Here is a 26,477-nt window from a genome sequence, read left to right as displayed (position 1 = left end):
CTGCCACATCCAGTCATGAATGGTGGTGGACAATTAAACAACTCACTGGAGGAGGAGGTACCACCAATATCTCCATCCTCGACAATAGGGGAGCCCAGCACATCTGTGCAAAACATAAGGCTGAAGCATTTGCTACAATCTTCAGCCAGAAGTGCTGAGTGGATGATCCATCTTGGCCTCCTCCAGAGGTCCCCATCATCACAGATACCAGCCTTCAGCAATTCGAGTTACTCCACGTGATATGAAGAAATGGCTGGAAGCACTGGATAGTGCAAAGCCTATGGGCCCTGATAATATTCCGGCAATAGTACTGAAGACTTTTGCCCCAGAACTTGCTGCGCCCGTAGCCAAGCTGTTCCAATACAGCTACAACACTGGCATCTACCCAGCATGTGGGAAATTGCTCAGGTATGTGCTCTACACAAAAAGCAGGACAAACCCAACCTGGCAAATTACTGCCCCATCAGTCTACTTTCCTTCATTAGTAAAGCAATGGAAGGAGTAGTTAATAAAGCTGTCAAGCTGCACTTGCTTAGCAATAACCTGCTTACTGACGCCCAGTTTGGGATCCGCCAGGACCCCTCAGCCCCTGACCTCATTACAGCCTTGGTCCAAACATGGACAAAAGAGCTGCACTCCTTAGGTGAGGGGAGAGTAACTCCCCTGACATTGAGGCCGCATTTGACTTGAGTGTGGCACCAAGGAGCCCTAGCAAAGCAAGTCAATGGGAATCAGGGGAAAACTCTCCACTGATTGGAGTCGTACCTAGCACAAAGGAAAATGGTTGTGGTTTATGGGGGTCAGTCCTCTCAGTTCCAGGGCATCACTGTTAGACTCCCTCAGGGTGGTGTCCTCAGCCCAACCATCTTCAGCTGCTTCATCAATGACTTTCCTTCCATCATTAGGTTAGAAGTGAGGATGTTCGCCGATGATTGCACAATGTCCAGCACCATTTGCAACTCCTCAGACATTGAAGCAGTCCATGTCCAAATGCTGCAAGACTTGGACAATATCCAGGCTTGGGCTGACAAGTGGCAAGTAACATTCGCACCACACAAGTGTCAGGGAATGACAATCTCCAACAAGAGAGAACCTAACCATCACCCTTTGACGTTCAATGGCATTACCATCACTGAATTTCTCACGATCAACATCCTGTGGGTTACCATTGACTAGAAACTGAACTAAACTAGCCATATAAATAGTGTGGTTACAAGAGCAGGTCACAGGCTAAGAAATGTGCAACGAGTAACTCACCATCTGACTCCCCAAAGCCTGCCACCACCTACAAGGCACAAGTCAGGAGTGTGATGGAATACTCCCCACTTTCCTGGATGAGTGTATTGCCCACAACACTTAAGAAACTTGACACCGTCCAAGACAAAACATCTGGCTTGGTTGGCACCACATCCACAAACATTCACTCCCACCACCACCGACGCACAGTAGCAGCAGTGTGTACCATCTACAAGATGCACTGCAGGACTTCATCAAGGTCCTTCAACAGCACCTTCCAAATCCATCTAGAAAGACAAGGGCAGTAGAAAGATGGGAACATCACCACCTGGAAGTTCTCCTTCAAGTCACTCAGCATCCTGACTTGGAAATATATCACCATTCCTTCATTTACGCTGGGTTAAAACCTTGGAATTCCCTTCCTAAAAGCATTATGGTTTACCTGAACCACATGGACTGCAGCAATTCAAGAAGGCAGCTCACCACTAGGGATGGGCAATAAATGCTGGCACAGTCAGCGATGCCCACATCCCATGAATGAATTTTTTAAAAAAAACCTGTCACCATTTAACATGTTCTGAGTTTCTGTATCACCCTCGCATTTCTCCACATTGCATTCCATCTACTAAATTTTGACCGCTTGCTTGGCGTCTCCAAATCGCCTTGGAGCGTCTTTGCATCCTCCTCACTACTCTCATTTCCACCTAGTTTGGTGTTATCTATGAACTTGGAATATTAAATTTAATCCCACATTCAGATCAATGAAATAGTTTGTGAATAGATGGATCCAAGCACTAATTCTTGCAGTACCCCACTAATCACAGCCTGCCAACGTGATGATGGCACATTTATTCCTGCTGTGTTTTTTGTCCGTTAACCAGTTTTCAATCCATGCCAGTGTATCTTCTCCCCAATCCCGTGTGATTAATTTTGTTTACTACCCTCTTGTGTGGAACATTATCAAAAGCTTACTGAAAATCTAAAGATACCACATCCACCAATTCCCCCCTTGCCTGTTCTGCGAATTACAACCTCAAAAAACTGCAACAGGTTTGTTAAGTAGTCGCTTAGTCATACAGAACTTTAGTATTGCTGAAAAAAGAGGCATACGATCAAAGCTTTTTATCTTCCACTCATCAGGATAGCTTGCAAGAATTTTCCATCCTAATGGGGAAAAAACAATTTATACTAAAATTTATAAGCTTCTATAAATATGTGAAGAGAAAAAGATTAGCAAAGACAAATGTAGGTCCCTTACAGTCAGAAACGGGGGAAATTATAATGGGGATCAAAGAAATGGCACAAGAATTGAACACGTATTTTGGTTCTGTCTTCACAAAAGAGGACACATAATTTTCCAGAAATATTAGGGAACCAAGAGTCTAATGAGATGGAGGAATTGAAGAAAGTCAGTATTAGTTAAAAAATGGTGCTAGAGAAATTAATGGGGTTAAAAGCTGAAAAATCCCCAGGACCTGATAATCTATACCCCAGAGTACTGAAGGAAGTGGCCCTGGAAATATTGGATGCATTGGTGGTCATCTTCCAAAATTCTATGGATGCTGGAGCAATTCCTACAGATTGGAGGGTGGCAAATGTAACCTCGTCATTTAAAAAAGGATGGAGAGAAAAAACAGAATTACAGACCAGTTAGCCTAACATCAGTAGTGGGGAAAATGCTAGAGTCTATTATAAAAGATGTGGTAACAGAACACTTGGAAAGCATTAACGGGATTAAACAAAATGAGCATGGGTTTATGAAAGGGAAATCATGCTTAACTAATCTTCTAGAGATTTTTGAGGATGTAGAACAGATAACGGAGAACCAGTGGATGTGGTATATTTTGATTTCAAGAAGGCTTTTGATAAGGTCCCACATAAGAGGCTAGTTGGCAAAATTAAAGCACATGGGATTGGGGGTAATATACTGGCATGGATTGAGAATTGGCTGATAGACCAGAAAAGGGTGGGAATAAAGGATCTTTTTCCGGGTGGCAGGCAGTGACTAGTGGTCTACTGCAGGGATCAGTGCTTGTGCCCCTGCTATTCACGATATATATATATATATATAAATGACTTGGATGAGGGAACCACTGCAATATTTCCAAGTTAGCTGATAACACAAAACTGGGACAGAGTTGTGAGGGGGATGTAAGGAGGCTTCAGGGTGATTTAGACAAGTTGTGTGTAGTGTGGGTAAACACATGGCAGATGCAGTATAACATGGATAAATGTGAAGTTATACGCTTCGGTGTGAAAAACAGAAAGGCAGAATATTGTTTAAATGGTGATAGATTGGGAAATGTGGATGTGGAAAGAGACCTTGTACACCAAGCAATCAAAGTAAATAAGCAGGTGCAGCAAGCAGTTAGGAAGGCAAATGGTATGTTGGCCTTCATTGCAAGATGATTTGAGTTCAGAAGTAGGGGTGCCTTACTGCAGTTATACAGGGCCTTGGTGAAACCACATCTGGAGCATTGTGTGCAGTTTTGGTTTCCCTACCTAAGGAAGGATATACTTGCCATAGAGGGAGTGCAGCGAAGGTTCACTTGGCTGATAGCGGGACTGTCGTATGAGGAGAGATTAGTTCAACTGGGCCTGTATTCACTAGAGTTTAGAAAAATGAGAGGGGATCTGATTGGAACGTATGAAGTTCTAACAGGGCCAGACAGACTGGATGTAGGGAGGATATTGCCCCTGGTTGGGGAGCCTAGAACCAGGGACCACAGTCTCGGGATACAGGGCAGGCCATTTAGGACTCAATGAGGAAAAATTTCTTCTCAGAGGGTGGTTATCCTGTGGGATTCTCTACCACAGAAGGCTGTGGAGGCTGGGTCACTGAGCATATTCAAGAAAGAAATTGATAAATGTTTCGATATTCGGGTCATCAAAGGAGTATGGAGAGTAAGTGGGAATATGGTGTTGAGATAGAGGATCAGCCATGATCATATTGAATGGCGGAGCAGGCTCAAAGGGCCGAATGGCCTACTCCTCCTAGTTTTTATCGGTTTATAAATTGTTGTTACCCCATTACGGTTGGAAAATTCTTGCAAGCTATTCTGATGAGTGGAAAGCATAAAGCTTTGATAGCATGTCTCCTTTTACCCAACGATACTAGGTTGTTAAAAGCGATTTCCCTTTCATAAATCTATGTTGACTCTGACCTATCCTACCATTATATTCTATTATCACATCCCTTATTATAGATTCTAGCATTTTCCCTATGACTGATGTTAGACTGGTCTGTAGTTCCCCATTTTCTCTTCTCCCTCCTTTCTTAAATAGTGGGGTTAGATTTCCCACCTTCCAATCTGTAGGAACTATTCCAGAGTCAATAGAATTTTCAGGATGATCACCAGTGCATCTGCTATCTCAGCAGTCGTCCATTTCAACACACTGGGTTGTAGATCATCAGGTCCATGGGATTTATCTACTTTTAAGTCCAATTAGTTTCTCTAGTACTTGTTCTTTTAATATTACTAATATTAATATCTTGCAGTTCCTCATTTATACTAGCCTGTTGATTCTCCATTATTTCTGGGATGTTTTAGAATTTCCTTCCATGAAGACAGACATATGAAGTGTTTGTTTCATTCCTCTGCCAGTTCCTTATTCCCCTTTATAAATTCTCCTGACTCCATTTACAATGGACCCACATTTGTTTTTCCTTTTTACATACCTATAGAAGCTTTTACAGTCCGTTTTTATGTTTCATGCGAGTTTACTTTCATATTCTCTTTTCCCTTTCTTAATCTTTTTCTTGGTCCTCCTTGCAGAATTCTAAAATGCTCCCAGTCCTCAGGCTTACCTTATTTTTTGGCAACTTTATATGCCTCTTCCTTTGATCTAATATAACCCTTGAATTCTTTCATTAGCCGTGGTTGGAACGCTCTGCTTGCTGGGCTTATGTGCACTAAAGGAACGTATTTTTCTTGTAACTTGTGTGTTAGTTCTTTAAAGGTTAGTCATTGCCTGTCTGCCGTTATACCATTTAACGTGGCTTCCTAATTCGCCATAGCCAATTTGCCCCTCATACCTTCATAGTATAATTTCATTGGATTTAAGACCCTAATTTCAGATTGAACTGCATTGCTTTCAAACTTATTGTAAAATTCTATCACATTACAGTCACTCTTTCCTCAGAGCTCCTTGACAACAAGATCATTAATTAGCCCTTTTTCATTGTACAGGACTATATCTAAAATAGCCTGTTCTCTTGCTTCCTCAACATACTGCTCTAGAAAAGCAGCTATTCTATATGTAATAGATTTCTGGACTGTAAAGGCGCCAAGGGGTATAGGGAGAGAGCTGGTTGAGATAGAAGATCAGCCATATTCATATTGAATGGCGGAACAGGCTTGAAGGGCTGAATGACCACCGTCTGCTCCTATTTTCTATGTTTCTATATATTCTCCAAGAATTTGTTCTCCACAACACTAATACGAATTAGGTTTACAAAGTGTATATGTAGATTGAAATCCCCCATCATTGCTATATTACCCTTGTTACACACACCTCTATTTTCCTGATTTATACTGTGATTTTGCAGTAATTGTAGCTTTAAGGAATGTAGTGACTGTAGCTTTAAGACATAGTGTTGTATAATATCACATGACCATGTGAACGAATCAGCTGTAAGCATGAATAACCTTAGAGTGGGAGTTCTTCTAATTGTGGAACTTGATAGAAACATGTAACTGCTGCTGCAGCATGTAAATAATGTTTGATGTTTCTATTAAGAAACCTGTTTGGAAAATCAAGCCCATAACAAACTGGCGACAAGGAGAAATTGGGGTCCAGCATTGACTCTTGTCCAACAACTGAGAGTATATTGTTTAAACAGAAGAAAAGGAATACATACTCACCAGATATGCCACATGTTGGCAGGATTGACCCCTTCGAACCATCCATAGAGGATTGGTGTCAGTATGTAGAACGCCTCGGGTTCTATTTCTAGGCAAACGAAATAATGGGGGAGGAAAAGAGGAGAACAATTTTCCTAAGCATTTGCGGGAGTAAAACTTGTAATTTAATCCGTAGTTTGACAGCTCCGAACTCCCCTGATCTAAAAACCTTCGGCGAATTGGTAGACTTCATTTCAACCCAAACCCTCAGTCACCATGCAGAGGTTCAGGTTTAATTCAAGGGTTAAAACCCTGGGGGAGACCATTGCTATATACGTGGCGAACTTGAAACAACTGACTGCTGATTTCGGGGAGACCCTAAGTGATATGCTCAGGGATTATTTGATCTGCAGTGTGCAAGATGATGCCATTCAATGACAGTTATTAACTGAAATAAACCTCGATTTAGGTTTCGATTTTGAAATAGCACTAGTGATGTAAACTGCTGAATGGGACAAGCAGACTATATAAGGTGCACAAAATGGGGCCGTTCTCTAGTTGGGGCAGGAATGGCAAGCTGGGTGTGGTGAGAAAAGCCGGGACTCCATTACAAAACGAGAGACCATCCCTGCTACCTTAAAATTTAAAATAAATACAGGAAACAGCTCAGCAGCAATTTTGAAAATGAATTGTTACCAATGTGGAAGCAATCATACTCCTGAAACTTGCAGTTTTAAAGAGGTGGAGTGCTGTTTTTGCCATAAAATAGGGCACAATGAAGCATTTTAAAGCAAAATTGAGACAGGTTCCCAGGCAGCAAGCTAAGTTAATCGAAGTACATAATGTGGAAGAACCAGAAACCACCAATTCTGATATTTACTCCCTATTTAATGTAAAAGTAGTGTAGACAGAGCCAACCATTGTTACTCTGCAGATAAATGGAACACGTTTAATGATAGAAGTGGGCATTGGTGCTTCAACTACTGTAGTGGGAGAGCACACCTTCAAATAAGGCTACTCAACAATTGAATTTGGAGTAGACTTCAGCCAAATTGAAAACTTATACTGGTGAAGCTATCCAAGTGAATGGTATTACCACTGTATCTGTTTATTATAAGCACCAAACAGCACAACTCCCAGTGGTGGTAGTAGAAAGTGAAGGACCCAGCCTTCTAGGTCATGATTGGTTGAAAGAAATTAAACTAAATTGGTCTGCAATTTTCCAGCTACGAGAAGGAGGACTGCCTGAGCTGCTAAAGAAATATGATGAGGTTTTTTGAGACAAACTGGGAAGAATCAAAGACCTACAGGCTAAGAACTGTGTTGACTCAGAAGCAATTCCTCATTTCTTTAAAGCAAGGCCAATGCCATATGCTCTGAGGGAGAAGGTTGACACTGAATTGAACCGTTTAGAGAGGCTGGAGGTCACACAGCCAGATCAACTCTCAGAGTGGGCAGTACCTATAATCCATGTCTTAAAACCAGATCAGACCATCTGGATCTTGTGAGGACTATAAGCTAACAGTAAACAAAGTTTCCAAATTGGACAAGTACCTGACCCCAAGATTGAGAATCTCTATGCCAAATTAGCAGGAGGAACAACTTATACTAAACTAGGTATGAGTCACGCGTATCAGCAACTGGAACTGGATGGTACCTCCAGAGAGTTTGTGACCATAAACCCCACAAAGGGTTTTATCATTACACCCGTATGCCCTTCGGTGTTTCCTCGGCTTGCGTGATGTTCCAGAGGACGATGGAGAGTTTGCTATAAGGACTACCTCAAGTCGTGGTCTACATGGAGAACGCCCCAATGACAGGGTTCACAGAAGCTGGGCAGTTGGCTAATTTGGAGGAAGTCTTGAAATGATTTTTAGAAGCAGGGTTGTGCTTATAAAAAGAAAAGTGTACCTTTCAGACAAGCATAGTTATTTCTTTGGGCCACTGGGGGGATGCCTAAGGATTACACCCAGTAGAAGAAAAAGTTAAAGCTATTAAGTAGGCACCTTTGCCTAAAAATGTCTCTGAACTCAAATTATTCTTGGGTATGGTTAATTATTATGTTGATTCCTACCCAACTTATCAACTATCCAACAGTCCTAGCGCCTCCACACATTATTAAAGATAAACCAGCATTGAGTTTGGAAGTCACCTCACAAAGAAGCCTTCACAAAAGTTAAACAACTCTTGCACTCTTCAAATTTGGTAGAAAACTACGACCCGACAAAGGAACTGGTACTAACCTGCAATGTGTACCCCCGTGGCGTGGGAGTGGTACTATCGCACAAGATGGATGACAGTTCAGAAAGGCCGATAGGCTACATGTCCAGCACCCTTTCCACGGCCGAAAAAGGGTATTCGCAAATCGAGAAAGAAGTGTTATTGATTATTTTCAGAGTTTAAAAAATTCCACCAATTTGTACATGGCCGACACTTTATGATAGCGTCTGACCACAAGCCGCTCTTGGGTCTGTTCAATGAAGGAAAAGCTATCCCTCCTACAGCTTCTGCACGGATTTAACGACGGGTTCTAATTTTATCTGCATATGAATACACTTTTGTGCGCAGACCAAGGATGCATATATAGCCAATGCTGATGCCCTAAGTCGCCTTCCTTTGCAGGAGAGCAATGAACATGCCTCAATTCCCCAAAAGATCATACTAACAATGCCAGTCTGCGCAAGGCAGGTAAGAAACTGGATGAATTGTGATCCAGCCCTGTCTAGAGAGGATGCTCCCAGGAACGAATTGAAGCCCTTCTCCACATGAAGGAGTTAATTGAGCAGTCAAGGTGGTATCCTGTTATCGAGTAGTTGTTCCTTCACAAGGATTAGAACCACTCTTAGCAGAGTTGCACAGCGCACATCAGGGAATCTCAAGAATTAAAATGATTGCGCAAAGTTAAATTTGGTGGCTGGGCATGGATGGTGATATCGAGAAGGTGGTTAAACACTTTTTATACAATGCCAACAACTACAGAAGTTATCTGTTGCGGTCCCACTACACCCAAGTGGATGGACTGATAAGCCCTGGGTGAGACTGCATATAGATTACGTTGACCCTTTTCTCAGCACCATGTTCCTACTAATAATTGACGCGCATTCAAGATGGCTAGCGGTGTATGAGGTTAGGTCACCAATGTCAGGTGAGACTATAAAAAAGTTACACCAAAGATTTTCTATACATGGGTTGCCAGAATTGATCATCACAGACACTGTCACTAGCACTAAATTTCAAAGATTTGTGAGCCTAAATGATATGAAACATCGCACTGCCTGACCCACAGCAGGCGGTAGGGACTTCCCAGGCTTATGGCACTCGTAGGAGTGCTGGAGGCCAGAAATCTGCTGTCAAATGAGGAGCCTCTGGACTTGCTCATATTTCAGTTGCTGGAGCTGCAAAAGCAAACTCAGGAACATCAGGAACGGATGCCCACAGCACTCCTCAGATTGCAAGGCATGATGGAGGAGTCCATCCGCCTTCAGTCTGAGTGTCGGCATGCCAACAGGCCAAGGTCAACACTGGTAGGATGGCAGCTGCCTTGGAGACCTTGGTCCAGGATGTCGCTCCTGCACTGCTGTGTGGGCTGAACTCCATCACTGATGCCATAGTTGGCTTCCAGCAGTGTCGACGCTAGAGGAGTGCGGGGCTGTTCGATCTCAGTTCAGCTTCCCCCCCTCCTCAAGGAGTCAGCCGGGAGGGTGATCAGGTGCACACCCCAGGTCTATTCACCCAGGAGACTCTGGGGTTGTCCGGCCAATCCGAATCCCCTCGCCCTGTGACCCCAGTAACTTCAGCTCCACAGGTCGAGGAGGGTGCCACTGCCACCCAGCAAGTCCCCGAAAGCAGGCCAGGGCCCTCCGGGTCTCAGCCCTCTAGAGGCCATCCACCAAGGTCATCACAGGTCATAGCAGTCAGCAGGCTGCCTCCACTACTGGACATGTTGGGGGAGCACCAAGACGTAGCGGCAGGGTTAGGAAGGTTGCAGTTGCACAGCCTGGGCACAGGTATTAAACACTTGTTCATGTTCACTATTGTAAACAAAATCCCACGAGTGTCTGCTTGCCTATGGCTCCTTGTTCTAATGAGCAGTGTTCGCGTCACTCAGATGTGAAACTTTGGTTCCTACACAAGATAAAGGCAGATGTTTTGGTCCAGGGCCACTTCCCTATGCAGTGTGTAATCTTCAGACCAAAGTGATGGTCCGGCTTCTCTCTCACTCATTAGTGATGCTTGCAGCTTGATGGTGCTTGTTCTTGCTGCTAGAATATTGTGGGTAGGAGCTACCGAGATCGGACATTCTCCCTGTGTGCTCTCAGCACCTTTGAGGTGGGGCTGGCCCCCACCTCTTCAATGTCTGTGACTGATGGCGCTGTTCTCCTGAAGGGCTCAGGTGCTGAAGGCTGACAAAAGATCAGGTGCATTTAAAGTTTTATGGCTGCATCTCCATGATATGACCCTGATCACGGAGCGCACGCGAGCTGCCCTCAGCCAGACAGGAGACAGACATTCTCAGAGGCAATGTGAAGGTCTATGGAATGTCCTCATTGCATGTCATCATCATCCTCCTGGAATCTAGCAATTATTGGGGCCGCCACTGCGTCTCCATGGCATAACCCTAAGCACTGAGGGTGTGTGCACTGCCATCAGCCACACAGGAGTTAAATGTTCACAGATCCAAGGTGAGGATGTCAGGACTGTCCACATTGCATCTTGTAATTATCCTTTATCCTCCACGGGCCTTGCAGCTATGAAGGACTCCAAAGTGCGCCTGCCTCGTCTGGCCATTGGGGAGGCCTCATCACTGGCATCCTCGACTCCTCTCCCTCATCACCATCCTCATCTTCATCCTCATCATGAATACATGAAGCTCTTCCATCTCCTCCTTAGTCAGGCACCCCCCCCCCCCCCCCCCCCCCCCCCCCCCCAACCCCCCAACCCCCCAACCCCCCAACCCCCCAACCCCCCACCCCACCCAACCCGCAGCACCAGGTTGTGGAGCGTTCAGCAAATGACAATGTTGCATGACACCCTCTGGGGACTGCTTACAATGTGGCGAAGAGCAGTGGGAAACCAGGGGATTGGGAAGCTTACAAAGACCAACAGAGGACAACTAAAAAAGAAATAAGGAGGGAGAAGATTAAATATGAGGGTAAACTAGCCAGTAATAATAAAGAAGATTGCAAGAGTTTTTTTAGATCTATAAAGGGTAAGAGAGAAGCAAAAGTGGACATTGGGCCTCTTGAAAATGACGCTGGAGAAGTAGTAGTAGAGAACAAAGAAATGGTGGAGGAACTGAATAGGTACTTTGCATCAGTCTTCACAGTGGAAGACACGAGTAACATCCCCAAAGCTCAAGGGGACATAGGTGAGTATGGTGGCCATTACCAAGGAGCAGGTGCTAGGAAAACTGAAAGGTCTGAAGGTGGATAAATCACCTGAACCAGATGGATTACACCCCAGAGTTCTGAAGGAGATAGCTGAAGAGATAGTGGAGGCGTTAGTGGTGATTTTTCAGGAATCACTGGAGTTAGGGAGGGTCCCAGAAGACTGGAAAATCGCTAATGTAATCCCCCCTGTTTAAGAAGGGAGTGAGGCAAAAGACAGGAAATTACAGGCCGATTGGCCTGACCTCGGTCATTGGTAAGATTTTAGAGTCCATTATTAAGGATGAGATTTCAGAATACTTGGAAGTGCTTGGTAAAATCGGGCAAAGTCAGCATGGTTTCATCACGGGGAGGTCATGCCTGACAAATCTGCTAGAATTCTTTGAGGAGGTAACGGGGAAGGTAGACAAAGGAGAGTCAATGGATGTTATCTACTTGGACTTCCAGAAGGCCTTTGACAAGGTGCCGCACAGGCTGCTCAGAAAGATAAGAGCCCATGGTATTAGAGACAAGGTACTAGCATGGATAGAAGATTGGTTGTCTGGCAGGAAGCAGAGAGTGGGGATAAAGAGGGTACTTCTCAGGATGGCGGCCGGTGACTAGTGGAGTTCCACAGGGGTCAGTGTTGGGACCACAACTTTTCACTTTATACATTAATGATCTAGATGAAGGAACTGAGGGCATCCTGGCTAAGTTTGTAGATGATACAAAGATAGGTGGAGGGGCAGGTGGTATTGAGGAGGCGGGGAAGCTGCAGAAGGATTTGGACAGGTTAGGAGAATGGGCAAAGAAGTGGCAGATGGAATACAATGTGGGGAAGTGCACTTTGGTAGGAAGAATAGAGGCATGGTCTATTTCCTAAATGGGGAGAGAATTCAGAAATCTGGAGTGCAAAGGGACTTGGGAGTCCTAGTTCAGGATTCTCTTAAGGTTAACTTGCAGGTTGAGCTGGTAGTTAGGAAGGCAAATGCAATGTTGGCATTTATTTCGAGTGGACTAGAATATAAAAGCAAGGATGTGCTGCTGAGGCTTTATAAGGCTCTGGTCAGACCACATTTAGAATATTGTGAGCAATTTTGGCCCCCATATTTCAGGAAGGATGTTCTGGCCCTGGAGAGGGTCCAGAGGAGGTTCACAAGAACGATCTCAGGAATGAAAGAGCTTAACATATGAGGAATTTTTGAGGACTCTGGGTCTATACTCGATGGAATTTAGAAGGATGAGGGGGGATCTGATTGAAACTTACAGAATACTGAAAGGCCTGGATAGAGTGGACGTGGGGAAGATGTTTCCATTAGTAGGGGAGACTAGGACCCGAGGGCACAGCCTCAGAGTAAAGGGAAGACCTTTTAGAACAGAGATGAGGAGAAACTTCTTTAGCCAGAGAGTGGTGAATCTATGGAATTCATTGCCACAGAAGGCTGTGGAGGCCAGGTCATTGAGTGTATTGAAGACCAAGATAGATAGGTTCTTGATTGGTAAGGGGATCAAAGGTTACGGGGAGAATGGGGTTGAGAAACTTATCAGCCATGATTGAATGGCGGAGCAGACTCGATGGGCCAAATGGCCTAATTTCTGCTCCTATGTCTTATGGTCTTATGGTCATTGCAGTGCTCCACCGGACCTCCATCACCTTGCCTCTAACCTTTGATATACCACATCTTTCGACATGTTATCCCTTGCCCCCACTATTTAGTTTAAAGCCCCCTCTGCTTCCCTACTTATACGATTCACTAGAACACTGGTCCCAACATAGTACAGCCCCCACTTTCTCCGGTACTGGTGCCAGTGCCCCACGAACCGGAACCCATTTCCCCCACACCAGTCTTTGAGCCATGCATTTATCTCTCTAGTCTTATTTACCCTATGCCAATTTGCACATGACTCGGATAGTAATCCAGAGATGATTACCTCTGAAGTTCTGCTTTTTAATTTAGAGCCGAGCTCCCCATATTCTCTATGCAGAACCCCCTTCCCTAACCATGTTGTTGGTACCTACATGGACCACAACAACTGGGTCCTCCCTCTTCCACTGCAAGTTCCTCTCCAGCCCTGAGCAGACATCCTGAACCCTGGCACTGGGCAGGAAACACAACCTTCTGGATTCTCACTCTTGGCTGCAGAAAACTGTGTCTGCCCCCCTGACTATACTGTCCCTTACAGCCACTACATTCCTTTTAACTCCCCCCACTTGAATGGCTTCCTGTACCATTGTGCCATGTTCAGTCTGCTCATCACACTACAGCCCTTGCTCTTGTCTATACAGACTGCAGGACCCTCAAACTTGTTGCTCAATTGCAAGGGCTGAGTCTCCTCCACTCCCACCTTCTCGATCCTCTTACCTGCCTGACTCACAGTCGCACCCTTCTGTCCTTAACCACTTCCAAATCAGACAATGCTAACCTAAGGGGTGTGGCTGCCTTCTGGAACAATGTGTCCAGGAAACAATTCCTTTCCTGATGTGTTGCAGTGTCTGAACTCAGCCTCCTGCTCATTAACTCTGAGCCGAAGCTCCTCAAGCCACAGACACTTATTACAGATGCGGTTGCCATGGATTGCAGTTACAACCAGAAGTTTCCACATGCTGCAGCTGTGACACATCAGCCATCTTGTCATCTTTATTGTGTTCATTAAGTTATTTTTCTTAATTTACAGTTCCTCTCACTCACCAAACTTCTGGCTTCACACTGCACTCAAGCAGCACTCACTCAGAGATTGCTGTATTTTATACTCACTGAAAAGCAAGGATGATTCAGTAGTTTCCTAATATCTTCTATATTCAAATTATTGTAGTAAACTAAAACATAAATGTTTATTGTAATTAATTTTAAAGTTTACATGTTTCTTTATTCAACATTTTCCACACTAGGTGTATTGCTTTGTTTGATCAGTAAAGAGGAAGCTATGTGCTGACCGTACATGTAAAAATGGTGTCATTGCAGATGGGTGGTGCCACATGCAATTTTCAATTCTTGGGGTTCGTGAAGCTCTAGGGCCTACCCAATTTCATCACTACATTTTCCGTGACTAAGGCTTTTTGCTGTTCATCTCAGACTCCTTGTCATTAAAGAACACTCGCCGGCCTCTACAGGAGAATCAAACGTATTTATATGATCTGTCCTGCTAATAGTGCTTGTTGTTCAGGTTTCTTAAGTCTAAAGCATCAGCAGTGAACTTTGAATCTCAAAAAAATAATGCCAGGATATCAGTTACAGGACAAGCACATAAACAAGCTATGTTGTTTAGCTATTAAAACAGGCAAACCCAAATGGAACATTAGAATAGATGGGACAAAAATAATATATAGAATGTCGATAAAATTATAACTTTTGCACGTGGTATGGAGTGTGCTTCTCAGCTGGACTGTGGTCATAGGACAGTACCAGGGGAGTTTCCTGTGTAGTACATCACATATACAGTTTGTGCCTTCATGGGTAAAAATGCTATGACCCAGAATTCAAATGTGCATGAATAAGAATTATAGAGTAGTTATAACAGGGGACTTCTATTATCCCAGTCTATGTTTGGATAATTATCATGTAAAGGACAGAGAGGAGCAAGAATTCCTAATATGTGTTCAGGAAAGTTTTGTACAGCAGTTTGTTTCTGGTCCAGTGAGGAAGGAGGCAGTGCTGTAACTCTTTTTTGGGGATGAGGAGAGTCAAATGGATCAAGCGTCAGTAGGGGAATATTTAGGGGACAGTGATCATTGTATCATTTAGTTTAGGTTGGCTGTGGGGAATGTTATGATCCGATGCCATACCCCTAAGTTTTTGGTAAGATCCGGTTAGGCACCAATAACATTTTTGTTAAAGTAGATTTGAGAGATAGATTACAAAAGTAGGGAGGTCATGTTGGAGTTGTATAGAACCTTGGTGAGGCCACAGCTGGGGTACTGTGTGCAGTTCTGGTTGCCACATTATAGGAAGGATGTAATTGCACTGGAGGGGGTGCAGAGGGGATTCACCAGGATGTTGCCTGGGATGAAACATTTAAGTTATGAAGAGAGGTTGGATAGACTTGGGTTGTTTTCATTGGAGCAGAGAAGACTGAAGGGCGACCTGAGCGAGGTGTACAAGATTATGAGGGGCATGGACAGGGTGGATAGGGAGCAGCTGTTCCCCTTAGTTGAAGGGTCAGTCATGAAGGGACGTAAGTTCAAGGTGAGGGGCAGGAGATTTAGGGGGGATGTGAGGAAAAACCTTTTTACCCAGAGGATGGTGACAGTCTGGAATGCACTGTCTGGGAGGGCGGTGGAGGTGGGTTGCCTCACATCCTTTAAAAAGTTCCTGGATGAACACTTGGCACGTCATAACATTGAAGGCTATGGGCCAAGTGGTGGTAAATGGGATTAGGTAGGTAGGTCATGTGTTTCTCACGTTTCAACATAACTTCCTTGCTCTTGTACTCTATGCCCCTATTAATAAAACCCAGAATACTGTATACTTTATTAACTCTGCTCTCAACCTGTCCTCCCACCTTCAATGACTTATGCATTTATGCACCCAGGTCCCTCTGCTCTTGCACCCCATTTAGAGTTGTACCCCCTATTTTATACCATCTCTCCATGTTCTTTCTACCAAAATGAATCAATTCACATTTCTGTGCATTGAACTTCATCTCCCACCGGTCGCACATTCCACCAACTTGCCTATGTCCTTTTGAAGTTCTAAACTATCTTCCTCACAGCTCACACTGCTTCCAAGTATTGTATTTTCTGCAAACTTTGAAATTGTGTCCTGTCTAACAAAATCTAGGTCAACAGTGTATATCAAGACAAGCAAGAGTCCCAACACTGACCCCGGGCGAACTCCACTACAAACCTTTCTTTGGCCTGAAAAATATCCATTAATCACTACTCTTTATTTCTGGCACTCAGCCAATACTGTTTCCATATTGCTTTTCTATTCTATCCACCAAAGTGGACAAATTAACATTTTCCCACAAATTCGCTCTGTCAAATTTTAGCCCAGTCACTTAATCTACCTATATCCATTTGTAGACACTCTACCTCCCCTTGATAATTTACTTTCCTACCCATCTTGGTATCATCAACAAATTTAACTACAATACCATAAAATTGACAAATGTGGGGTCAGGTTCCCAAAATGCTAAGGGTGTAAGACCCCACACAACATGTTTAGAGGACAAGTCATTGATATAGATTGTAAATAGTTGATCCCTGTGGCACTCCACAAGTTACAGCTTGCCAACCTAAAAAAGACACGTTTATCGCTACTTTCTGCATCCTGTTAGCTAATCAATCTTTTATCCATGCTATTATATTACCCCCTAAACCATGTGCTCTTCTGTGTACACAAATCATTTAGTAAGGTCGCAGCCCTGTTTGAGACAATGGTTAGTAAATCATACAATATCCTGCGCTTTATTAATAAGGACATGGAGTACAAAAGCAAGGAAATTATTTTAAATTTGTATTGAGCTCTGGGCCTCAACTGGAATATATGGTCCAGTTTTGGGCACCACAATCAGCAATGACCAATGAGGAAAAACATTTTCACGCAGCCGGTAGTTAGGATCTGGAATGCACTGCCCGAGATTGTGGTGGATGTGGGTTAAATTGAGGCATTCGGAGAGGATCATTATCTGAAAAGGAAGAATATGCGGGCTACAGGGGAAAAAAAAAAACAGGGAAGAAAAAGAACTGGGAAGTGACAGGCACTAGGTGAATTGTTCCTACAGATGTCCAGCACAGACATGACGGGTCAAAAGGCTTCCTTCTGTCCATAACCATCATATGATTCAATGAAAGGCTTCAAATAGTGTCCAACGTTTATTTGCAATTGTTGCTTACAATTGTTGAAAAAAATGTTTGTCCTCTGTGAACATGATGGGTGGGATCTTACACCCTTAGCATTTTGGGATCCTGACGCCACACTTGCCAATTTTGGGAGACAGCATCCTAATTGGCTGCCTTCATGTCTGCTGTCCACAAAGGATGGCTCACGCAGAGGTTCTGCAACCTTGGAAGGACAGAACCCGTATGACAATAGTGGTCGCTGCCACTTCAAGAATGGGATCAACTGGAGGCACCCTTTGAAGAGGTTTGCACGGGTGTGTGTGAAGAATTGGATGACTTTGTCAAAGTATAATACTGTTAATATGTTGCTGTCTCGATATTATCTCCACATTCAGCCAGGATAGATAACATGCTAACAATTGCTAGGTTGTCTCTTGAGATTAAGAAGCTGGGGGAATCTGGAACTAATTGGTTCACTGGACAGCCATCAGATCCCATGTTTCCTCTTGGAATGTTGTCAGTTTGGAGTTTGTTTGATCGCCTTTTCCTTCATGCAAAGATTTTCATTGGGCCCAATTCCTTCCAGATTGCAGTTGTTGAATGTCATGGCAATGAACAGAAGCACTATTCCACAGTAAGGATCTTCATAGGTGCAACTGGGCTTCGAGATGTTTTGTTCATTGGGCTGTTGATTGAAAGAACTCTTAAATCAAATTCTTCTGCCCTTGTTGGTAGATCTACTTGCCATAGGGAATCGAATGAAATTTATAACAGACTGAAAGGAAAGTGTAGTGGTTTCTCGTTGTGATGGTTCATCTTAATGCCTGCATATTATAGGGTATTTTAGCATCTGTTTTATATTGGTTTAAAAGCTAATTCTTCTTGGGGTTACATTGTGGCTATTTCAGCTTTTCTTTTTATATTTGGGTCATTAGTAGATTGTATGAGGTATTTTGGAATTGTGCACAGTTAAATTTTATGGCTTCCTAATTATGACTTTAATTTGGATCTTCACAAATTAACATGGCCAGTGTTCAAACTCCTTATATCATGTGCAAGTTGGACTGATTACAGTGATTTCCCAATGATCCAACAGCGGGCGGTAGTGAGAAGTGACTGAGAAGCATTTTGGGAGAAGTCAGCGCAGTCACAGGGGATTCAATAGTTAGTGGCACAGACAGATGCTTCTGTGGCTTTAAACGTGAATCAAGGATGGTATGTTGCCTCCCTGGCCAGGGTCCAGGATGTCACAGAGCAGCTGCAGGACATTCTGGGGGTGGGGGGGGGAATGTAAACAGCCAGTGGTCGTGGTACACATTGGTAGCAACGACATAGGTAAACTAAGGGATGAGGACCTGCAGGCTCAGTACAGGAAGTTAGGGGATAAATTAAAATGCGGGACCTCAAATGTAGTAATCTCAGGATTTCTCCTAGTTCCACGTGCTAGCAAGAGCAGGAATAAGAGGATAGATCAAATGAACACGCGGCTGGAGAGATGGTGTAGCTAGGAGGGATTCAGATTCTTGAGGCATTGGGACTGGTTCTGGGGAAGGTGGGACCTGTACAAACCGGACAGGTTGCACCCAGGCAGAGTTGGGACCAGTGTTCTTGAGGGGGCTTTTGCTAGTTCTGTTGGGGAGTATTTAAACTAGTGTGGCAGGGGGATGGGATCCCAGGACTAGGATCAGGTAGGTCAGATTCAGATCAGAAAAATGGAGGTAGAACATTAGCTAGGGACGTTGTGATAGACATGGAGTTACAGGAGAAGCAAAGTTTACAAAGTGTCCAGCAAGGAAAATTGACGGGGTTAAACTGTTTATACTTCAATGCAAGGAATATTACAAACAAGATAGATGAGTTAAGGGCACAGGTAGACACATAGCAGCAGGATGTCATTGCTATAATGGAGACCTGGCTAAAGGAGGGACAAAACTGGCAGGTTAATATCCCTGGTTATAGAGTCTTCAGACACGATATAGTAGGAGATAAAAAAGGAGGGGGGTAGCACTAATGGTTAAAGAATCAATTCCAGTTGTGAGAAGGGATGATATACTAAATGGGTCTACAAACGAGGCTTTATGGATTGAGCTTAGAAATAAAAAAGGGGCAGTCACACTAATGGGAATATTCTACAGACCCCCAATTAGTGAAAGAGAGATAAAAGAACAAATATATAGGCAAATTTCTGCTTGCAAGAACAAGAGCAATAATTGCAAGAGCAATAATGGAGACTTCAACTATCCTAATATCAGCTAGGATTCAAACAATATAAGGGGCTCTGAGGAAGAAAAATTCATGCAGTGTGTCCAGGAAAATATTTTCAACCAATTAGTGACAAACCCAACGAGAGGAGATGCAATTCTAGACCTAGTCTTGGGGAACGAAGAAGGGCAAGTGGGTGAAGTGACAGTTGGTGACCATATCAGGTACAGTGATCACAATTCAGTTAGATTTAGCATTATCATGGAAAAGGACAGAGATAAGGCAGGAGTAAAAGTCTTGAACTGGGGGAAGGCGAGTTTTGCAGAAATGAGAAGGGATTTGGCTGAGGTGGACTGGACAGCACTGCTGGAGGATAAAACAGTGGAAAACCAGTGGGAAGCACTAAAAAGCAAGATCCTAATTGTACAAAGTATACATGTCCCCTACAAAAATAAGAGTGGTACTGCCAAATTTAGACCCCGCTAGTTGTCTAGAGGAATACAGGGGAAGATCAAACAGAAAAAGAAATCGTACGATAGGCACAAAGAACTAAGCACTGCAGATAGCCTAGATGAATATAGGAAGTGCAGGGACGAAGTAAAAAAGGAAATAAGGAAATCAAAGAGAGGGCATGAAAAAAGATTAGCAATTAAAGTTAAAGATAACCCAAAGATGTTTTACCAATACATTAATGCTAAAAGGTTAGTTAAGGAAAACGTGGGACCTATCAGAGATGAAGATGGAACCTTGTGTGTAATTGCAGAGTCAGTGGGAAGGGTCTTGTCTCTGTGTTTACAAAGGAAAGGGAGGATGTAGTTATATTAGTCCAGGAGGAACGCTGCGAGCTATTGGACGGGATAATCATAAAGAGAGAGGAGGTACTCAAAGGGTTGAAACCCTTGAAAGTTGATAATTCACCAGGGCCAGATGGATTGTTTCCGAGGCTGCTGAAGGAAGTCAGGGAGGAGATAGCAGGTGCACTGAGGATGATTTTCCAATTTTCATTAGATACAGGGGTGGTACCAGAGGACTGGAGAAATGCAAACGTAGTTCCATTGTTTAAAAGGGGATCAAAGAAAATGTCAAACAATTATAGGCCAGTTAGTCTTACATCGGTGGTGAGCAAATTAGTAGAATCAATCCTGAGAGACAGGATTAACTGTCATGTGAAAAGGCATGGACTAGTCAGGGATGGTCAGCATGGACTTGTTAAAGGAAGATCTTGCCTCACAAATTTGATTGAATTCTTTGAGGAAGTGACAAGAAAGGTTGATGAAGGTAGTGCAGTGGATGTTGTGTACATGGATTTTTAGCAAGGCATATGACATGGCCTCACATGGCAGATTGGTCAGGAAAGTAAAAGCCATGGGATTCAGGATAATGTGGCAAACTGGAAAAAAGGTTGGCTTTGTAACAGGAAACAAAGGGCAGTGGTCGATGGATGCCTTTGGGTTTCAGTGTTGTGACCCTTGCTATTTGTGTTATATATTAACGATTTGGACGTGAACTTGGGGGGCACGATTGGGAAATTTGTAGATGAGACAATGATTGGCCGAGTAGTGGATAGTGTAGTGGATAGGCATAATCTCCAAAACGATATAGATGGGTTGGTGGAGTGGGCGGTAAAGTAGCAGATGAATTTTAACATAGATAAGTGTGAGATCATACATTTAGGGAGGTCAAACAGTTACAGGGATTACACAATAAATGGGAATATACTAAGAGGGGTAGATGAAGTGAGAGATCTTGACGTACAAGTATGCAGGTCCCTGAAGGCAGCAGTTCAAGTAGACAAGGTTGTAAAGAAGGCATATGGAATGCTCTCCTTCATTGGCAGAGGTATAGAATATAAAAGTAAGGATATAATGTTGGAATTATATAAAACACTGGTGAGGCAACAACCTGAGTATTGTGTGCAGTTCTGGTCACCACATTACAGGAAGGACGTAATAGCTCTGGAGAGAGTGCAGAGGAGGTTTACAAGAATGTTGCCAGGGTTAGAAAAGTAGCTACAAGGAGAGATTAGATAGGTTGGGGTTATTTTCCTTAGAACAAGGAAGGCTGAGAGGTAACTGGATTGAGGTGTACAAAATTATGATTGGAATAGATAGAGTGGACAGGATAAAATTGTTTCCCTTGGTGGAGATTTCTAGAACCAGGGGACATAGATTCAAGATAAGTGGCAGAATGCGTAGGAGGGACATGAGGAAGAACCTTTTTATGCAGAGGATAGTGGGTGTCTGGAATTCGCTGCCCAAATTGGTGGTAGAGGCAGAAACTCTAAACTCTTTTAAAAAATACCTGGTGCTGCACCTTAAGTGTTGTAAGCTGCAGAACTATGGGCCGGGTGCAGGAAGGTGGGATTAGAAAGGGCACCTGGGTGTCCTCGGGCTGGCATAGACAGGACAGGCCGAATGGCCTCCTTCTGTGCTGTAACTTTTCTGTGGTTCTATGATAGGGCTACTGCTCCTTTCTTATCCTCCGTAAAAGCAGATATGGAAAGCCATCAAAGCACTTTGGAGCAAGGTCAAGTTGCACACTAGCCATGAAGGCAGGTCGACAGCATGGACAGTAATTGCTGTCACCTCAACATGCAGCTGAATAAAAAGAGGGCAGTCAAAAGCTTGTAGCTGTATCCCACTCCATGCAGATGCACAAATGCCATCAAACTTTGGCAGACAAGCAAGCTTTCTTTGGCATGCTTACAGTACTCAAATCCAAATTTTCTAAACAAACATTTGGGAAACTGTTGAAGACAAGACAATCTTTACAATTGACCTGGGCCTTGCTGAATCCCCTACTTGACATACTCCTGACAGTTGCTCATAACAAAATATGTTGACAAAGCAGCTGAGAGGTATTTGACAGTACAAGTGAAGGATGCATCATCCACGTGTTATTTTAGTATAGACTCCCTTTCTGTACTTTCACCTACTATATAGTTTTCCCCTCTTTTCTGCAGAAGCACTGAACAATTGAATGACCAAGAAAACCTGACTATCGATAGCCTTCCCAGGACCTTGAAAGACTCTGTACTGGCTGCACACGATCTCTCAAAGTTTTCAATGAGTTGCTATCCTTGAAGTTGGCATTTTGTACCAAGGGAAAGATCCTGACCACCCCATAGTGTTATTTGGAGTAGATTAAAATGTGCAAAACTTCCTCATGTGGAACTGCAAGTGTAATTTGCTATTACCTCTAAAATGCTATCATCCAAGAATATTTTTAAAATTCATTCATGAGGTGTGAGCGTCACTAGCTAGGCCAGCATTTATTGCCAATCCCTAATTGCTCTTGAGAAAATGAACTGCCTTCTTGAACTGCTGCAGCCATGTGGTGTAGCTACACCCACAATGCTGTTAGGGAGAGAGTTTCAGAATTTTGAACCAGCGTCAGTGAAGGCATGGTGATATATTTCCATGTCAGGATGTTGTGGCTTGGAGGAGACTTCCAGGTGGTGGTGCTCCCTTGCATCTGCTGCTCTTGTCCTTCTAGATGGTAGTGGTCGTGGGTTTGGAAGATGCTGTCTAAGGAGCTTTGGTGAGTTCCTGCAGTGCATCCTGTCGATAATGCAGTCACTGGCATCGGTGGTGAAGGGAGGAATTGTTTGTGCCAATCAAGCGGGCTGCTTTGTCCTGGACAGTGTCAAGCTTCTTGAGTGTTGTTGGAGCTGCACTCATTTAGGCGAGCGGAGAGTATTCCATCAGACTCTTGACTTTTGTGCCTTGTAGATGGTGGACAGTCTTTGGGGAGTCGGGAGCTGAGTTACTCGCTGCAGGATTTCCTAGCCCCTGACCTGCTCTTGTTGCCACAGTATTTATATGGCTAGTCCAGTTCAGTTTCCGGTCAATGGTAACCTCCAGAATGTTGATAATGAGGGATTCAGCGATGGTAGTGCTAATGAATGTCAAGGGGTTGGATAGATCTTCTCTCGTTCAAGATAGTCATTGCCTGGCACTTGTGTGGCATGAAAATTACTTACTACTTGTCAGCCCAAGCCTGAATACTGCTGCATTTGGACATGGACTATTTCAGCATCTGAGGAGTTGCAAATGTTGCTGAACATTGTGCAATCATCAGTGAACATCCCCGCTTCTGACGTTATGATGGAAGGAAGGTCATTGATGAAGGAGCTGAAGATGGTTGGGCCTAGGATAGCACCTTGAGGAACTCCTGTAGTGATGTCCTGGAACTGAGATGATTGACCTCCAACAACAACATCTTTCTTTGTGCTAGGTATGACTCCAACCAGTGGAGAGTTATCCCCCTGATTCCCATTGACTCCAGTTTTGTTAGGGCTCCTTGATGCCACACGGACAAATGCTGCCCTGGTGTCAAGGGCAGCCACTCTCACCTCGAATGCAGTAAAAAATAATAAAACTTTAATTTTAAAAAAAAGACACAAAATCACACCTGTACTGTTGGAACCATGAAATTGCCTGTGGAAAATAAGTTCAGATAAATATTGTTGGTAAGGATGGATATTCTGGAATTTCACATTTCTTTGGGCTTCCAACTAGAAAAAAGTTTCCCAAGTTATAGGAAAATTAGTTCCTACAATAATGAATAGCTTTTGCTCAGAGATTAGTTACTCATAAATTCTAGTAAGTTTCAATCAGAATAATTAGGAACTTTTAAAAGTGCCTACAAACAAACTGCATTTCCTCAAGAATACCTACTCATGCAAAGGCATCCAGATTAACCATCTGTTAAAGGAATGTGGACAGACTCGAGCATTGTTCCATGTTTTTTTGGCTAATCCAGTTTTTATCATAGAATGATAAAGCACAGAATGAGGCCATTCATCCCATCATGTGACTCTTTGGTAGAACAACTCGATTAATCCCAATCCCCTGCTATTCCCCCATATCCCTGTACATGCTTCCCCTTCAAGTGTTTATCCACACGTGGATCGAAATATAATGTCACTCACTGAAAATGGATACCTCTTGTGAGAATTATTGCTTAATTGATGGGACTCTGGGATGCTGTATCGTGGTTAATTTTAAATGCCACAAGTGGTAACTTAAAAATTTAACCCATGGCATATCATTTAATTTAGGCTCTCTGACAAATTATTTTAAAATATGTTGAAAGTGACTACTCCTTGCACTTTTATTACTTTACAAACATTGGAAAGAATATCTAGATATGGAAAAGTAAAGCAGTGATGTGAACAGAGGCACAATTTGTATACTGCACTCTTATATTTTTTGCTTTGTGGATTGTAGACATGAGAGAATAAAGAAGCAAAATAGTTTGACAGTGGTAGTGGTAAAACATTATCCGAAAAACAACATGATGCACCTCAAACACAAAAATCCTGAAAATGCACAGAATGCTAATCAGATTGAGGAGCATAATGTTTTTGTGTTTCAGGAAATGACCCCTCTAAATTTTCACGACAGATTTATTTCAATGTGCAATATGTTTAATTTTTTTTGTGCGGCAGCGTGAACAATGTTTTAAAAGGGGCAATTTGTGAAGGTCCTGCACAATAACTTCACAACTGCTATATGTTGCCCATGGACACAGAGCTTAGAGGAAATATTAGTTCCAGGTGAATTTTAAGGGCTGGATTTTACATTCTTCTGCTGATGGGTTTGAAGTTGGGGTCACGTAAAATCCAGTGGGTGGCCTACCACTGGTGGGTCAGTTGAAGCCACCGAATGGGCAATTAATGCCCACTTAAGGGCCTTATCCTGTCACTGGGTTGTAACAGGCGGCAGGAGAGGTCCACACTAAGTGGCAGGCTCAACAGGTTTCCCTGTGCATGATGGTGCTGGTCCCTCCTTCACGGGCCCCTGGGCCCATCGGAGGTTCACATCCAAGGTGTGCCCCTCCCACCCCCACCATGGCCTCTCAAACCCTGGCCCACCAATCCCCTGCAAGGGCCCACCGAGACCCCCAAACATTTAGAGAGTTGTGATCCTGTGCCGCTCACCACCTTGAGCCCTGCGTACAGTGCCGGCAGCGGCCAGTCAGAAGCCAGTAGCTTTCAGAGATGTAGCTTCCTGTTCCTGAGGGGCAGACATGTTGCCTCAAATTGATTTAATGGCCAATTGGTTCTGGGGCAGCTGTTTGTCTGTTGGGCAGGCCTGACCTTTTAGCTGGGGGAGAGGGTGGTGGGGACCACAGCACCTTATTAAATCTAGCTCAGTTATTTCAATGGGTCTCCTTGTCTTTAAGATCCTGATTGTGCATTTCTGGGGAGTTGTTTTGTCATTTTGGATTACCAGAATTTACAATTTTTACCACCTCCATTTCAATTGCTGGCTTCTCAAAAAAGCTACAAGCCAATGTTATATTTGGGGTATATGTAAAATGTTACTAATCTGAACAAAACAGGACCTCAGCATGTAACTTTTGTTGATTCAACTGAAGAAACAGTGTTCTTTTGGTCCCTTCCAAAAAATGCTTCTGACTTTGGAATTGCACATTAAACACAGCAGCCATATTTTCACATCTTGATAAAAATGTACTTATTTTCAAATCTGGATATATCTTTATATTTGAATTTGATCATATGGACATGTGTGCAGATGTGGGGCACTGTCTACTCCTTGTGTAATTTTAGTTACTTTTGTTACTGTTTTATGCACATCAACTAAATCAATGTTGCATTTGGGATTTTGTATAATTCCTAAATTTGAATAAATTCAGTAATGTATATTATTTAGCATTCTGGATAAGATCATCTGAGGAGGTTGATAAATGGCAAACTTCATTCACTCCCAGCATTTATTAAGGACTGCCCAACAGATATGGGATAATATATTATTTCAGAAAAGTTATAAAGAAATGTACTTTTGATTTATAAACAAAATTGCTGAAATACTCAGCAGGCCAGGCATCTGTGAAGAGTCAAACTGAGTTAATGTTTCAGGCAGATGGCCTTTTCCAATACTTCGCATTTGTAACAAGGTAGTTCTTAGTGTGGCCTCTTTTTTGTACAATAGACACAACCGTCGTTATTCCCTTCATTTTCTTTTTGATCTGTAAACTTCTCGATAGCTTGGTTGCTATTGGTTGGGAAGCCCTGAATCA

General features: G+C 43.3%; 1 protein-coding gene across 5 annotated transcripts in view; it reads left to right on the top strand.

The window, feature by feature from the left end:
- ipo11 (importin 11) overlaps positions 1 to 26,477 on the top strand; it is a 699,237-nt gene that overhangs the window by 413,394 nt on the left and 259,366 nt on the right. The gene's annotated exons all lie outside the window — the stretch shown is intronic.

Source organism: Carcharodon carcharias, chromosome 1 (genome assembly GCF_017639515.1).
Source record: "Carcharodon carcharias isolate sCarCar2 chromosome 1, sCarCar2.pri, whole genome shotgun sequence".
Lineage (NCBI taxonomy): Eukaryota > Metazoa > Chordata > Chondrichthyes > Lamniformes > Lamnidae > Carcharodon > Carcharodon carcharias.
Note: the sequence above shows the minus strand (reverse complement) of the source record. Positions and strands in the feature narration are given on the sequence as shown.